This window comes from Pararge aegeria, chromosome 10, assembly GCF_905163445.1.
Source record: "Pararge aegeria chromosome 10, ilParAegt1.1, whole genome shotgun sequence".
Lineage (NCBI taxonomy): Eukaryota > Metazoa > Arthropoda > Insecta > Lepidoptera > Nymphalidae > Pararge > Pararge aegeria.
In genome coordinates, this window is record NC_053189.1 from 19,006,501 (window position 1) to 19,023,743 (window position 17,243).

The 17,243-nt window shown below is 35.0% G+C and overlaps 1 protein-coding gene across 2 annotated transcripts in view; it reads right to left on the reverse strand.

Moving 5' to 3' along the window:
* Positions 1 to 17,042, reverse strand: part of LOC120626879 (neuropeptide CCHamide-1) — a 45,683-nt gene extending 28,641 nt beyond the window's left edge. The window contains exon 1 of one of the 2 annotated variants that reach the window (XM_039894663.1): positions 16,969 to 17,042. The gene's annotated coding sequence lies outside the window, so the exon portion shown is untranslated. Of the gene's footprint in view, positions 1 to 1,372; positions 1,393 to 16,968 lie in introns of those variants that run through there. The other variant, XM_039894662.1, reaches the window with a different exon arrangement.
* Positions 17,043 to 17,243: the final 201 nt, after the last annotated feature.

The window sequence follows — 17,243 nt, forward strand, 5'->3', positions numbered from 1 at the left end:
TGATATTGATTTAAAGTAATCTCAGAGCTAATCAGCGAACGATGAATAGCGATACTTTGAGTTCCGACGTGATAAAATGTGGAGATCAATAGCTGAAATAGCCGAACCATTGACATAGCTCAATGAATTGCAAAGTTAGAATGGGCAGTGTACATAGCTCGGATAACCGATGGACGTTTGAGTTCTAGGCGCTTAAGTGGCTACTCTTCATCCGGAGACACCGTTGTTAGACCGTCGTCAAACCACCTGACATATGAACTATGAATCTATGCAGCGGATAACTTCATCAGTTCAGAGTTCGAATCGTCATTCAGTCACACAATTTAAATGTTGTGTGCTGTTTTACCGCTTAAAGAAAATGGACTTTGTGAACAGGTCTATTCAGCCAACTAATTAACTGATGAAAGACTTAAATGCAATTTAATTAGAAATAAAAATGAGTTTTCTTTCAAAGCCCCTTCAGTTCCGGTTGATTTACTAAAAGAGCACACACTTTTGCGATATTAAATAATTTTAAATTGTTTTATGCGCTAAACTGAGTGAATGAAAACAGTAATTATGATTTTCTGAAATTACTTAGAATGAAGCATAAGAATTTTGAATGAAATAATGATTATTCACCTAAAAATCAACCCGATATGAATATGTAATTAATTCGTTACGAAGGATTCGCGCTTCTTTCTTTTGAATTACCTACTTATCCTTACCGATGTTATAACTACAAAAGCGTTTGTTAGCGTATAAACAATGCGTTTTTTTCTATAGATATAACTTATGAGTCGGAACGATGAATTTGAATTTGCTACTTTCATCCTGAAAAAATGCATATTGTTAAAATGGCTGAACATGTTTCGGTATTTTTTGTACTAAGGGACTTTGAATAATACATAGGATAATTATATTTATCTTTAAAAATCTACGAACAGATATTATTAATCCGAAAATGTGTTGGTTTCTTCTTTCACATATATAAAATGAGTAATAATATAAAAGTTTGCCTAAGCCAACGGCAGTTCTAGTTCAGAATTGGTTTAAGGGAAAGCAAAAAATTCAATATTAGTTAACGCGCCGTATTTACAACTATGCTTCAGTTCGTTGTAATGAACGGGAATTTTTTTTCACGAACAGCTAATAAATATATAGTTAGTTTTAAGCATTTGTTAAATTATGTAGTTTGTATTTAGTAAAATAAAAGAAATAACTATTATATAATAAGTGTACACTAAACAGTATGTATATTAAACAGTCATAAAACAGAAAAAAAATAAAAAATGATAGTGCACGCTGTATTTGTTTCATCACACTTGAAACTGTAATCTCGAATGATAATGACAGTAGCGTTATGCCGTACGTAAGAGGGAAAGCTACTTACTGCCGCGGCTGCAACCACCACCGTCGACGAAGCACAGGTATCTACAGCACTTTGCAGCGCCACCCGCCTTATATATGAGCCACGAGTAAAGGCCGACCGCGCGCTAGTGAGTTGAGCGCCTCTCTATGCTGCGGTTAGTATGGAGCGATTTGGAGATATTATTGTTAAAGAAAAAAAACCATTCTATAATAAATGAGTCCATTCGTATCATAGATGATCTTTCTGGGTAAAGGCCGTTTAAGGTGTTTTAAAGCGTTGATCCAGCACGCTGAAACAATGCGAGTTCTTGAGTTTTGGTGGTTATAACGCGTTAGCGATAAAAACCGGGACCAAAGAAGATTCCAGTAGTGCTAGTATGCTAGCTACATAATTATATGGTATATCGCCATAAATAAACACGAGTAACAAAGACCAGATAATGACTTAGTTGTCTCGTGGTACGAATGCTAGCTCGGGCGGAACTGAGATATTTTTAAACTTTTACTGTTATTTTTTTAGTAAGCAACTGTTTACCTAACGCTGAAGAGAAATATACTTTTTGAATGTTTAAACAGTTTTATATCTAGCATCAAAAACGAATTATTTTCTTTTGTTATTATATTTATAAACGACTTAAAAAGACTCAATTTGACGCGTATTTACTTGAGTCAGATTAATCTCATTCAAAGAACACACAATAAAATGTCAATGATCATTTTAATAGCAATAATATTTAGTCCATGTTATAGTGTATCAGCGTGTCTTTGGTTATTTCAAATCCTTTAGCTGTTACGTAATGAATTTATAAGCTAGTGCTTAAAAATGTATGAAGCAAAATAATACAAATAAATTGTTTAGTAAAAACCCGGCTACAAACTAAAGTATAAAGTAAAAAATAAAAGAGTTTAATGATTTAGAAGCGCAGCGCGTGTTTGATTCGTCAAATTCTCTAGTGCGCGCGTTCTCGCGTTTTGTTTATGAATTTGTGTGGGACTCGTGACACATTAGAGATTTGCCGTTACATACTTCACAAGTTTCTTTTCCGGAAAGAGCATTAAAATTAATAAATAGGAAAAGCTTGTTAGAATTGAAACACAGTTTTACTTAATTGCCTTTGTTTTCTTACAACTTGTAGCTAGGTAAATCAAGTAAATAGTTTATTTTATCGTATATGTAAAATTTCTTTAACCTTCATGGGCAACTGGGACACCATGCTGGCCCATTGGTGAGCCTAACACCTCCTCGAGAACATCATGGAGTACTATTTGGGTATCTGAACCAAATTAGTTATGTTTATCGGGTGCCATTTTCTTGTGACCGATTTAAAATGTGAATTATAATGTGAAACTAGTTGAAATCTACATAGGCCTTATAAGGCCTTCTATAGCTAAGTTTAAACTGGTGGAGGATAAATATATTCATTAGTACAATATTATTATTATTCGGAATGCGGGCTTAAAAACTAAATATTACCTCGTACTCAGATACCAACGCAACATAAAATTTCACGGCCACCATTAACAATAAACAAAAGAATGAGTTCCCATTGTTTGCCGCCTTCGCACAATATGGGAAACTTTAACTGAAATAAACCAAAAAACATAATTAAGTTTTTTACTATTTAAAATAATTTGGCTTACGCGTTTTTGGTAGGCGTTTGCCCGACGAGTTTTGAACACCGCACCTATACAACTTCTTATTGCTTTTCTCGTTGGTGTAGTGATGAGTATGTCGTATTACAGATAACGAGGCACGAGTGATAATTCCCGAGTTTTAAATAAGGATTCTCCTGCTTAGGGGGTACGTTAAGCCGTCTTTCCCGGTTAAAATCAAAATATGATAATAATCGTTAAAGCTCACCAACCAGCATTGAAGCAGCTTTGTGACGGGTCTACGCTCCAAAACCTCCGCTCTCGTAGGAAAAAACCTACGATAGCGGAAATCATGCAAATCATGTCTACTTGCTTGCTGGCTCTGAGTCAAAGTGCATAGCACACAAAAATATAACTCATTTGAATTCGGCTTGTTGCATTACGTGCGTATTGTTTTGGACAGATTCTTAGATAAGCAATACTGCTATAGGCAACAATCGTTTTTTAATGTAAAACAATGTAATTATTTTGCTTAAAACTTCTGGACCCTAAAAGCATTTCACATAAGTTTGAAAGTGAAAGCGAAAGTTTTAAAGTTTTTTTTATATTTATATGTTTTACACTAGTTATATTTTTATATGCGCACGTTGATTGCACGTAGGACCCCAGCTAATAACTTGATTAGGGCTCTTAAGATGTTCTGTATGTCTTAAAGTGAGGTCCATGTATATTGTATCGGTACCGTAATCTTTTCTGCGATATAAGATTGATGGATTGATTGTCTTTCAGTCTTGGTTTGGTAATTTTTAACCACTTTTGGTTTTAGTTCTTACCAAGGTATTTTCACAGCCAATGGTCTTGGGCAGTTTGTGTTTTTTTATACCTATCTATTTTTATCATATGTGTATAGCGTTGGGGTTGCCAAAGTTGTTAATAATCCTTTCTTTTAAGGTAGGAATAAATAATCGACCTAAATTAATAAATAATAAACCGCGAAAGAAGCCCGTTTGTCAATGTCTTCTGATAAATGGTGATTTAGAACAATTTCCAAGGGAAGAAAGCCTCAAAACTGTGGCAACAACACTAATTAATACTATCAAATACTAACAGATACAAATTACGAACACGTTATGTCTGCATTAGAGTAGCCATTGTTGAGACCACTAAAGGGCGTATAAAGTCTGCCTATTTTGAAATAATGGAATTTTGTCGTTGAAATTTGAATTATATATGATGATATAATACAAATCTCATCGACATTTTAACCGATTGACGTCCACTGCTGGACATCGGTCTTTCGCAGTGGATTCCACATTCAACAGTTGTGCTGTGCGGTGCGGTGCTGGTTCCTAGCATCATAGACATAGCAACGTGAAAACCACTGTACTACTTAATAAGGAGGAGGAAAAACTGAAACTTGAGGATACGGCAGTTTTTCTAGGAATAACGTTAGATTCTAAACTTCAATGGGGCCCTCATGTAAATAATTTATCGAACAGGCTTAGTTCTGCTGCCTATGCGGTAAAGTAGATACGCCATATGACCGACGTAGAAACTGCTAGACTGGTATAGTTACTTTCACAGCATTATGTCATAATATATAATTTTAAATGACATTGTGAGATGGTGATAACAAAAAAAACCACCCGGCTAAGTTTGTTGTGGGCTTCTTCTTAGACCAGGACGCGTTTGGAACCCTCGTAGCTTTAGTTTTAAGTTTACGAATGTGTTATCGCCATCATCTCACTACCGTGTAATTCTTATGTACGCATCAAAAATGCCACCTATGGGCCTACTTGAATAAAGATATTTTTGACTTTGACTTTGACATCATTGGTAGACTCTGGAACAGTTAATATTAACAAGTCTAAGGGAGTTGTTGGAAAACGACACATTGATAAAAAGTCATTAAACAATACGAATTCCAATCCATTCATTATCATCATCATATCAACGTATTAACGGCCCACTACGGGGCACGGGGCTTGTTCCCACAATGAGCAGGCTTGGAGCAGGATGCGTGGAATCCACACGCCTTTGAGAACGTTATTGAGAACTCTTAGGAATGCCTATATGATCTGGGAGAAACTGTCTGAAACATAAGAGGACTATCCCAGGTCATGTCGTCAGGATGGCAAAACTACGCATATGAGCCACTTATCTCCAAATGATGACGCCGAATAAATTGTTCTGCTAAAACTTGATTTAGTGCGGTCTCTTACGAAATTGCTAAACATTTGATGGCGTAGAATATTACTCGAAAGGACTTTCGCATGGCCACAGAAACGCCAAGTTTTTTCATTTATTAACAGTATTAAGTAAGTATAATCCTACTCTTTGAATAACTTCCACGAGTCGTCGAGTTCATCAATAATACAATTTTATATTTTTACCTGCACTTGAAGAATCATCATCTATACTTATAATAAAACGTAACTGGAAAAATTCTGTATATTTAATATATTTTGAAAATTTTGACCGGGGGATGCTTTATAATCGATACTAAGTCCAAAACAGATTTTTATTTAATTTTTGTTCGTACGTCTGTCTGTCTGTCTGTCCGGGCATCACGTGAAAACGTTCACGTTTTTATGTCGGCTTATTTGCGGACGAAGTCGCGCGGGTCGGCTAGTTATAAATATGTATTAATAATAAACTTAAAAACATAATCAACCAAAATACTCAGTAATGTCTGCTTATATAGTACATTTTATTTCACCCCAACATTTTAATAAATAAATAAGAAAAATAATAGTTATAGGTATATGACACTCCTTGCCGTCCTTACATTAAGGATAACAATTCTAAAATAATACTGCTTTTAACTGTAGGAGTAAGTTCCCACATTCTGTGAAAAGTAGGAATACTCGCCCAGACACCGCGTCATCGTATTCTTGTAATATCTTGAGTATCATCTCAATTTGTGGACTTTTATTATTTATTATATAGGTTAGTTCCAGTTTAGTGGGCGGCCCGTGGCTGCTCCACCGCGTGACTATAAAACGCGACATTAAACACTTGACGCGGTTTAATGACAACCAATTTATTGTGCATACATTGGCCAGTTTACGATCTATTCGAAGGTCGGCACGGCGTCCCGGTTCGATTCTCGGTTGGCTCTGGGTACATTTTTTAATTTAATTAGCCCTAAAATCTTTCAAGGTCCACAGCCGCTCATACCACTATGACTTAGGTTGGAAACATACTTTTATGCTACGCTATGCAACGTGTTCTAAGGCAAAACAATCCGTTGTATTTTAGTGTATGACTTTTAAATCCCTCTTAATAGAGTTTTGCAAAGATTTGTCTTCTTCATTCGATTGCCAAATTACTGATAAGTAAACTTTCCAGTTAGGGTGTTTATTATATGTTCCCATATTTTAATTTTACATCTATTATAAAAACTTGATATGCGTTTGAAATTAAAAAATACTTTGACTCAATCCTATTTATTATTTAGTTTAGAAGCAAGGTAATTTTTTTAGATAGGAGGTATAGTAAAGTAATAAGCGTAGTGCGTTTAAAGTTTTACATGAGTTTTCATAAGAAGTGGGCAGGCTCTAGGGCAGTGGGTGGCCAGTTAGAGCAGACGTTAAGGCTCTTACATCGTCCCCTTGCTATAAGTCTATCGTTACGTGGCCTCTTATAAAGATGTGACGATCATTACGATAGAAGGTTAGTCATACCTAAAAATTATCGTAGCAACATTTTTTTTTCTACTTTACTTTACTTTACTTTTTTTTTCTTTACAGTAAATAATTTTAAAAAATACGTTAAATTAGAGTCATACTCATGATCAGAAGGTTCCGTATTCCAAATGAGAAAAAGGGTATTTACTCAAGTTTTTTGCTTCTTTCACGTCCTATCAAAGCCGAGTTCACACGATTTATTCACCGCGGGACGCAACTAGATCAATACAAATATCAAAACTAAAACTTACTTTATGAACCAAAAAAAGTTAAATGAAACATGTAAAGTTTACATGTACTTCTTTTTAATTGTAATTGTTTCAGATTTTTTGATCAGAAAACTTTGGAGATAATGAAGGGGAATAACCACCATCTTTCCGTTAAAAGGGGTAATGTTATGATTGACTGACTTACTTTTATTCTCAAAGTAAGTCAGTCTCCCTCAGGGAGCATCCGCATTCCGGATGATATAACTCCGGACCCTTTCGGAGAAGTTCATTTTCGCATCGACTCATTGTAGTTCGAAGGTCTCCGCGTTGCCCAATATGGCTTGGATTCGTGAACCATAAATTTTCATTTTTAATTCTTGGTGCTATTCAGTTCTACATAGGCGTACTGTGATAGGACACAGCCGCGTTCACACATACTGGGCTCCATTTTGCAATTTCTTCATGATGTCGACTGCTTTCAATTTTGGTTTTAAAAATTGTTCCATGCGTTGAAAAGTGGTGCTACAATAAAATAATTAGGTATGAAAAACAAAAATCACGGTAAAATTAAAACCTACTATGTGTAAAAATCTATGAAATCGGTTTTAGAATTAACCTAAGTATAAAACTTTCACATGTTATCCCATTTAGCCTAGTTATCCCACTTCAATTTCAATCGTCCATTGAATTAATGAAAACATTAAAATATTACTTAGTCGTGCACACAGGATAGCAGTCGTTTAATCATAAATGTGGTTATGTATTGTTTGAACCTCATTTTGGAATACTCAGCATTTCAATAGAGTGCTATTTTAATGATAGCGCCATAAGTTTATAGGTCATATTGTGTAGAACTCATAAACAGTTTTTATTTAGTGCGGGGGACGATATCCTTTCTCTCTTCTCTTGTAACCAGCTCTTTTTCCTGGCTTTACTTGTGTTTATTGTAGGCTGAACTTGAGGCCTCTCCCAATGGAAGAGGTGGACGGCAGAGTGGCGCAGACGGGCTGGTGATCGCAGTAGCAGCAGCGGCCTCTACTAGCAACCGCTAGTATTAGCACAGAGGACGATGCTGCCACCAACTTTCACTTCGTGGTCTTAAACTTAATATAAGCGTCAAATATAAGGTTAATCTTCAACTCGAATATGTTCCGCAAACATTTTCCAATCTCTTTTTAAAAATCTGTAATTCAAAAACATGATGGTAATAATAATAACCACAATTTTAAAATGTTAATCAAAATTTATGCCAAAACGAAATGCTTCTATTAAAAATGACAAATTACACCATTTTTTTCCCTCTTATTAAAACTCCTAACTTTATTTCCTTCCTACCCATCCTTTGGAGTTCGCAAATTTATGATCAAATAATCGATCTCCGACTACCATCGCGCGCGCATGTACTATTCGTGAGAATAAAAATATGGCCGTATAAGTTACAAAAATTATATAAATTAATATCGTTTCGCATAACGCCTCATTGAGTATTGTGGTGGTGAAGTTATTGTGTGTTATTGAAAATAAGTGCTACGCTGAATGCGCGAAGGGGTACCGTGAAATAATTCCTTTTAATCCAGATTAATTGTCCTTCACGTGTTTTTCCTAATCTTTATGCATCTTTCTTTTCCTCGTAATAATACAGTCCACTTTTCTTTAAAATATTACAGCTCTCAAAACGATTTATTCCCACCACATGATAAGCAACTTATCCACGTAATTCATCTGAGTAACTGGAAATGGTAGCGCTCATTACATATAAAAACAGGTCTTTTCACACGACACTTGTAGCTTGCGAAAGTATCTAGGTTTTTTCATTAAAGTAACAGATACTCAGATACAGATAACAAACGGAAATTAAAGACTTCAATATTAGTCTATATTCACATTACATACAGCAAAGGATTTATGAACTGCTATTGTGCTTAGAGATAAATAAATTAATGAAATTTTCAACTTTCTTCGATTCGTTTATTATATCAAGAAGTTTGTATGTTTTTTGTTTCTCATCCTGCCCTGCCACCGGAGGTGCCACTTGCACCGATGATAACTTTCAAACAATTTTTCCTCATTAATTACTATATGGAACAAAGGTTATGTACTTTAAATACCAAAAGCGATCAAAAATAACTTTATATCCGTATCCAGTTTAAATGTATTTATTATTCACTATTTTGGCTATAATTGCTTTCATATAAAATGTAGATGTACGTTTTGAACAGTTTCTAATACATATAATTTCATAGTTTAAAATATGAAGGTCACATTAATTAATAATGATGATAGTTTGTGTAATTTTCAAACGCGTCGGAGCAATGTTCATAGAAACATCATTCATTTGATCAAATGCACAAGTTAATTTATAAATGTGACAAAGCGTTGCAAATAATTAACTCTGCCAATTATTTACGTTAATTGCACCTTGTAGGGGGAGGTTCGCCGTGTGGGAGGGCGCGACCGCGGCACGCTGCACGGTCTAAAAGACACACTGATGTCAATGATTGCTAACAATTAGTCAATGTGCTAGGTAATTAGCCAAAACCAAACTAAAAGGTTAATTAATTATCCATTACTCCTGCAATACTCTAGCGGTATAGACTCCCTTTTGGTAGAAATCTTTTGTACAGCAAGCTGCCGCGTCGCAGAGTGAGAGCAGTATATTGGAGGAGCATGATTTGGGAAATCACTGAACTACTTGCCACGAAGCCAGGTGATTTACTTCGGTTTAATTTGTTCACGAGGAGATGTGCCTTCGTTGACATAAAAGGTCCTGAAAGTAATTTTACATTTACAATAGCTCCTTTTTAACACATACTTAGACTAGCGGACCCTCGCGTCCGCGGCTGAGTCAACTTAAAAAAATTGTCGTATGTTGTCGCGGACTGTTTTATAGAACTTCAAAGAAACAATTCCAATATTAAAGTCGGTTCAAATTTAACGGAGCTATGAAGTAAATTGATAAAAAAAATCATCTCATTTCCCGGAGGAAACTTATTATTTATCGGAATCAAAAGTATCCTATAAGTTGACCCGGAATATCACTTTACCTCATTTTATTTAAATCCGTTCAGTAGTTTTCAAGTGATGCCCGGACAGACAGACAGACAGACATACAGACAGATAGACAGACCGAGAGATAGACACATAGGAAATAAAAATCTGTTTTGGACTGAGTATCGATTACAAAGCATCGCCTGGTCAAAATTAAAAAAAAAATATTAAATGTACAGAAATCTTCCACTTACAGTTTTATTATTTATTTATTTATTTATTTAAGAGCACTAACAACATGCATATTACACGTTTTTTAAACATAGGACACACACGAACACATGGACTGATATGCACGTCAATGACAAGTGCACATAGCATTGACAAAGCGTCATATAAACTTAATTTGCAAAAAATAAAAAAAATTTAACACAAAATTTAACTCACCGATAAATGTTCGGTGAGTTTTTTTCTAAAAGCTGTTTTTTTCTTTTTTTTTTATTATAAGTTTATAGATATGCATGATTGTTTGACACAAACAATATTGAATTATTCGTTATTCGAATACTTTAACTATATTTTGATTTACGTGAACATATAATAATTTAACAATCTTACTGGTAAAATGATATAACTGTAACAAAACTAGGCTCGGTCTATTTGCTATTTCTAAGTTGGCGAAGTTATTCGCCAGGATAGTTGTGTTGAATCCGTTTATAAACTTGTTAAAGACAATCTGAACTACTTATAAAGTAGACAAGTTGAATATAAATTCGATTCATACAAATCCAAAAAATTGGCCCATTCCAGACTGACGGCATGATTTAATGAAGTTTAAGGTAATACAAAAACCGATACGTGCTAACTTGCGCGTGCCTAAATAATATTCTGGAATAAACCACTCCCGAAATTTATCGATAAAATGAATATAACATTCGGAGCTTGAAACCATACTCAGGCAGGATGAAATCTGCTGAAACTAAGTATAGAAAGTTCTGCCAGAAACTAAGTATAGAAAGTTCTGCCAGAAACTAACTATAGATTTATTATGCTTGAAACTATGACCTGACATGAATACATAGTAGTCCTGCAACCGAATAATTTAAACATACTTGACCCACAATTAATTCAGCGCCACCTCTTAGAACTCACATAAACTACTATGTACCACAAATACACCATGTCGTATTTTATGAAGTGAAAACGGCATATCCATCTTTATGCGAAAATACCTACGAACTGTCAAGTCAGTAATACAAGGTTCTCAAGCAGGTTCGCCTGGTGCTCTTTTAGGACCGATGATACGGTACGGTTTTGTTTGTTTATTAGCCCGGTTCTTATGCCGTGATATAATAAATCTGTCGCTTGATAATCTACATTTTCGTCCTTACGTCGATCGAGGTGAGCTACATATTGGAACCTACAAACAGCGCCACCGAGTTGACGTTTGTTAAAATAGGTTAATAGTTCTACAAGAGAGCACAATAACGCCATCCGGTGAAACGCCCCTACATTAGATATTGCGTAGCAAGTGGTTGCTACGGTGCGACGTAGGTGGAGACACAGTCTCTGCTACGATTGTCGTAGCACGCCACCTTTGTACGTTTTACAAAAGAATATATTTTGCTGTTAGGTGGAAAATAGCAAGTTTTTATGTTAATAATTCGCACAAATATTTAAAACGAAATAAAAATAGTAGTTTAAGATGGTTGCAAGCTAATCTATAAGAGGTATGACTGGAACGTTATATCGCTTGCTGGTAGTGGTGGCCAAACCAGAGTGAACCAGAGAAAGATCAAAAATTTCTAAACCCAACCTTCAATTTATAAGACTGGAGCGACAAAATCAGCGAAAATTGCACCCAAGTATAATCTCCGGCAGAATTTACATAATAACTAGCGGACCCCAGCCATCTGTTGGGCTAATTTGTGAATCTAAACCATCCTGGGTGCCACCCGAACGTATACCGAAAAAATCATTCAAATCGGTCCAGCCGTCTAGGAAGAGTTCAGTGACATACACACGCACACAAGAAACATATATATAAAGATAAAAAAATATTAATAACTATGGTTTAGTGCTTATAGTGTATATTTTCCGGAAGCAACATTATTAGTTCAACCCCATCATATTTCAGTTCTTATCATAATATTTAACCTGATATATTATAAGGAAGTCAGGGTAGACGGGCACAAATTAACGGCAAGACGCAGCTGGCGCTTTGCCAAAGAAGTCCTTACTCCGCCCTCCCTCCTACCTTCCAATTAGTGACTTGGAGGAATTCAAGACTTATATTGCCCAATGCATAATGATCAAAGGCTGAGAGCTCTTTGAAGGGCCTGACATTACTTTTACGTACAAGGTAAAAACATTAGTTGCGTGTAGATTGACGATTGAATGCCAAATGTCATGTAGAAGCAACAAAAACTATAAACAATTATCAAAATTATAGTGCTATAGAATATTAACTTAAGTAAATAAAGCAAACTAAAACATTTTCTAGAGAGTAAAAGGTCAAAAAGTAATTCATCGGAATAAGTGTGCGTATGTAAAATAAGATTCCTATCTGTCGTGAACCCTTTGTACCCTTTGAACCGCCAACCCTTACGGATGTCCCTACATTATTTAAAAACAGCCGCGTAGCAATATGATACGGTAAAGGGCACATTATATGCGAATGAGTAACTGTGAGTTTGATAATTTGTCCATCATTCACGCAGCAACGGCTCATCATCATCATCATCATCATTTAAAACCCATTACAGGCCAACTACAGGGCACGGGTCTACCACAATAAGAAGGGTTTAAACCGAAGTCCACGATGATGGCCCGTGCGGGTTGTTGGACTCCACACGCCTTTGAGAACATTATAGAGAACTACCGACTCAGGCAGCAAGTTATATTTTAATGGCTTAAATCGCAAATAACTTGGAAAAGGTAGTGGTGCGTGCTGGGATTCGAACTCCGCCCCCACAATTGAAGCCGAAGTCCTAACCAGTGGCGGTACTACCATACAAGCCGAAAAGCCGGGCTAATAAATATCTCTTTTAAATTTTTCTCGACTGAATGAAAGTGAAAGTCGAAATGAAATTAACAAAATAATTAAAACTTGATAGCAATGAGGATATAAATACAATGTTTTAACTTTTACTCAATAATGTATATACTCTTTGTCTACTTTACTGCAAGCACTACGTTACTCTGGCAGGTAGACTCTGTGGTAGCAACCAGCCGAAAGGCGCGGTGCCGCGCCGAACTATCACTATGGCGCTCTTCGCGTGTCTTCGTACGCGATCGGAGGTCCCGCTTTGTCTCGCTCAAACTCATTTGCTTATATGGGGCTTTTAATTTACTGCTCTCTCTCATAGAAATTTCAATGTATTTGGCAGAGACAATCTAGATTATTTAATAATTTAGTATGGAGATCAAATTTCAGATTGCGAGTTGAAGTTAGTGAAGATGACCAGCGAGCGAATTGAAACAACTTCACGCGTGTTATTATTTGTGTTACAACTAGTTGAAACTTGACAGATGCATTATTATTGATTAGTAATTAGTTTATTATTGATTTTTTGAGTTGAATAGTGCATTTTACTGGTTTGTTTTCTTAAAAATTATAGTAAATATTGTTAAATATGAGCTCAAATTGTGTGCAAATTGTTTCTGTGGCAAAATCAAAAATTAATTGGCGAACAACAGGTAAATTTTTTGTTAATTTAAAAATTGTTTGTTGGCTTTGCATATTTTTTTTCTAATGAAAAGAATGGTTGGAGCGCGGCTGGTCACGACATACATTACCAGGCATCATAAGAATTAAAGAGAGCAGAACTCAAAGAAACACATTTTTGATTTCTATGATTACTTTTTAATTTTGGCAAACATTGCATAGAAACTTCTTTAACATAATTCGCGTGCTGACCTTAATCGTAGTGTTTTTCAAAGATTTGTTGATATTGTTTGTCATTTAGCACAAATGGTGACTTAGAGATCATGACGAGTTAAATTTGTGCTATAGGTAACTGGGCTTGCTCAAATTCGAAACCCCTAGCCACTGGTCCTAACCACTAGGCTGTCACAGCTGTGAATAACGTGGTTTATAACTTAAGTTTAATAAAAAAAGGTATTTAATGATACAATAAAAGTTATAAACAGCTAAACCGAATTCGATTTTTTATAAATTTAGTAGTACCTACTAGTAAAGTAACATCATCTTATCATCAACACATTACTTTTCTCTCAGAATAAGAAAAGTGTAGATTAGAAAGTTATTAAGTACCCTCAGACATGCAGGTTTTCTCACAATATTCCGTTATTGTTAAAGCCTGCCAATGCACAAGTTTAAAGAATTTGTTAAAACACATTTATTATAGCGAGGTTACTATACAATTGATGAATTTTTTAATGACAAGGTTGCTTGGAAGCATCCGGCTCCGCTTTCAGCTCTTACAAGATAGAAAAATGAATGTTAAAATGCAAAATGTAAATTGTTGATGTTGGAAAAGAGCAACTGCTGAGTTTCTTGCCGGCTTCTTCTCGGTAGAATCTGCCTTCTGAACCGGTGGTAGAATCACTACAAACAGACAGACTTGACGTTTCAAAAGTGCTTATATTAGGCCTACTTGAAATAAATGAATTTTGAATTTTTGCAAGTAATATTTTGTTGCTTTAATTGGACAGGACTAAATCGCTAAGGTCACGTGAATTTTACTAACGGCTCGTGTTAGTAAAATTCACGTGACCTTAGCGATTTAGTTAGCCAAATAGGCTTAAAACTAGACAGACAATCACTGGTGAAAATTAGACGGAGTTCGAGGACTTACTTAAGTAACTTTTTTCTCAGTCGTATCAAATTTCCAATATATGGTTTAATTAATAATCTGGCTGACTATTCCAAAACTGGACTCTTAAAGTTAATATTTGTAGCAACAAAATAACGATAATCCTGAAATATAAGTCAAGTCACGTTCCATATACGGGTCTTCAGATGGAAATTTGTAGAATATTTCTAGTTGGTATTTTCTAGTTGTATATATTTTAGATAAAGAATCTTTTATCACAGATTAACTTTAACAAAGTGCCAGAAATATTCAATATGGCTACAACCAGCATGCCTGGTTCTATAATACAAGAGTTACATAATTGTACCGCTTGCGTGGTGACCCATGGAGTCTTATTATACAAACATAAAATACGTGATACTCGTATTACAACAGTGTTTACTGCCTTATCTAGTGATAGACGTTTATGTTTTGCGCAAAGGCTACCCGACTGATTAGTGTAGATTTGACTTGTATAGTTATGGGTTTAGAATATATAATACTAGCGACTGGCTCCAACTTTGCACGGGTGCAATATAGATACTAATGTGGGGCAGTTTAGAGTGATTAATAATAAAACTCCGTAGTACATTAAATTCAAAATTCAAGTTCAAAATTTTCTTTATTCATGTAGGCCTATCACAGGCACTTATGAAGCGTTCATACATAATTGAAAGGGGATGGTAATAACTTCGTTTGCCAACTTAAACCTAAAGGGTACGATACGAGGGTTCCAAACGCGCCCTGGTCTAAGAAGAGCCCACAACAAACTTAGCATGGTATTTTTTTTGTTATCACAATAAATTTATATTAGGCTATGAAGCTAGAGAAATTCACACCCAAGCTTTTTTATCGTTTAAGTAATCCTTAATATGAAACCTTCCTCTTGAATTCTTGAAACTGCATTAAATTTCAAAGTTTAAAAGGTCTAAGCATACAATGAGCGTGACAGACTTTGTTTTTTACTATGTAAAGAATTTCTGTATTTAATTTATCAGAAAGATTATCTGTATTTCGTTAATAGGCTTTATTGTATCATTTTCAAGAAGATAATTTTATCAGAAGCAGACAACCAAACGCCTTATTCGGGCAAAAGGAACTACTGAAGCCAATGAATTAGGTATGTATATACACTGTACTGTTAAAGCGGTCTTTTTTATTAAAGTTATTCGGCTAAGTTGATTGCAGTCAAGTCTTAATTATCAAACGTTCCTTACTTTAAAAGAGAAAAACGGAAAATGCTTTTAAATTCTACTAACACCAACAATAAATTAACAAAGAAATCACAATGAAAATAATAAGTATCAAAATTCCAGAACCAGAAAACTAAACTAACGCTAATCGAACTCGCACTTGACTTGTTTGAGTATATTTTTTAAATGCCAATTAAAATAACATTAGGCACCAAGCCATTCTTGTTTTTCTAGGAATTCCACTTGAAATTGGACAAATTGAACAAACTTTTTCTCGTAGCGTGTCGTGTATATTGCCTTTAAATTAAATTAGAATGCCGCAACTGTGCGCGAGTTGAAGTAGACTTTAATATAACTACGACTGTGTTTTTTCCATTATTAAGTTTTATACATTTTATTCACAGATGAGTGCACGACTGCGATGATTAAAAATGACGATGTTCTAATGTTTGTATGCTACTTAAAAGCCTTGTCAAAATGGCAGCTTACTGTATCCATTCTCTTTGGTATTACGTTTTCGCTGCTAACGATAATATTGGCTTCGCATCAGATTAGACCTAAGCAGAGAATCGAATATGGGGTAACTCATTTTTGAAATTCTCTATTATTAGTATTAAATTAAAACCTTTCAAATGATTAGCTGTTGAAGATTGCCATTACTCCTTTTGAAATATCAAATACACTTTTAAAGGTATCCGAATAGTGGTTAACATTATTACTCACTTCCGCTTTATGTTGAAATCTGACAGAACATGGATTATATATTTTACCGCTATATAACCAAATCATAAAAAATTTAAAATCTTGAAATAAAATAAATGATCGCCCGATTGGCGAGCGAGCCTGCTTTCTGAGGCCAAGGTTGTGGATTCGATTCCGACAGCTGGAAAATATTTGTGTGATAAATATGATCTTTTTTTAAGTGTCTGGGTGTTTATCTGTATAAATATTATAAGTATTTATGTATTTGATTTATAAAAAGGATTACTTTGGAGCTAGATGGCGATGTGTGTATTGTCGTAGTAAATTAATTTATTTAATTAATGTTACAGCTTGATAATACAACCTTCGCATGCAAGTCAAACTCACTATTATTCCCGTTTAGAATCATGTAAATAACTTTTCCCACCTTTGTGCTTAAAGCTTAGACCATTATCCACCGAGGTATCAAGTTTATGATCGAACTGGAAACTCATGTCCCTCAGATTTCATTATTCTTATCTGCAACAAAAATGTGTTTTTACGGGACATCGTAAAAAGAGCTTCTTGTTAAATTTAAGACTCCACGTGCCTATTTCAATTTCTTGAGTTAGTTGTATCCACATTGTTACTGTGCGCCGGGACAGAACAAAGTCACTTTGTTGGTTAGTATTTAAAATATTAGTATATACTTTATATTAGTAA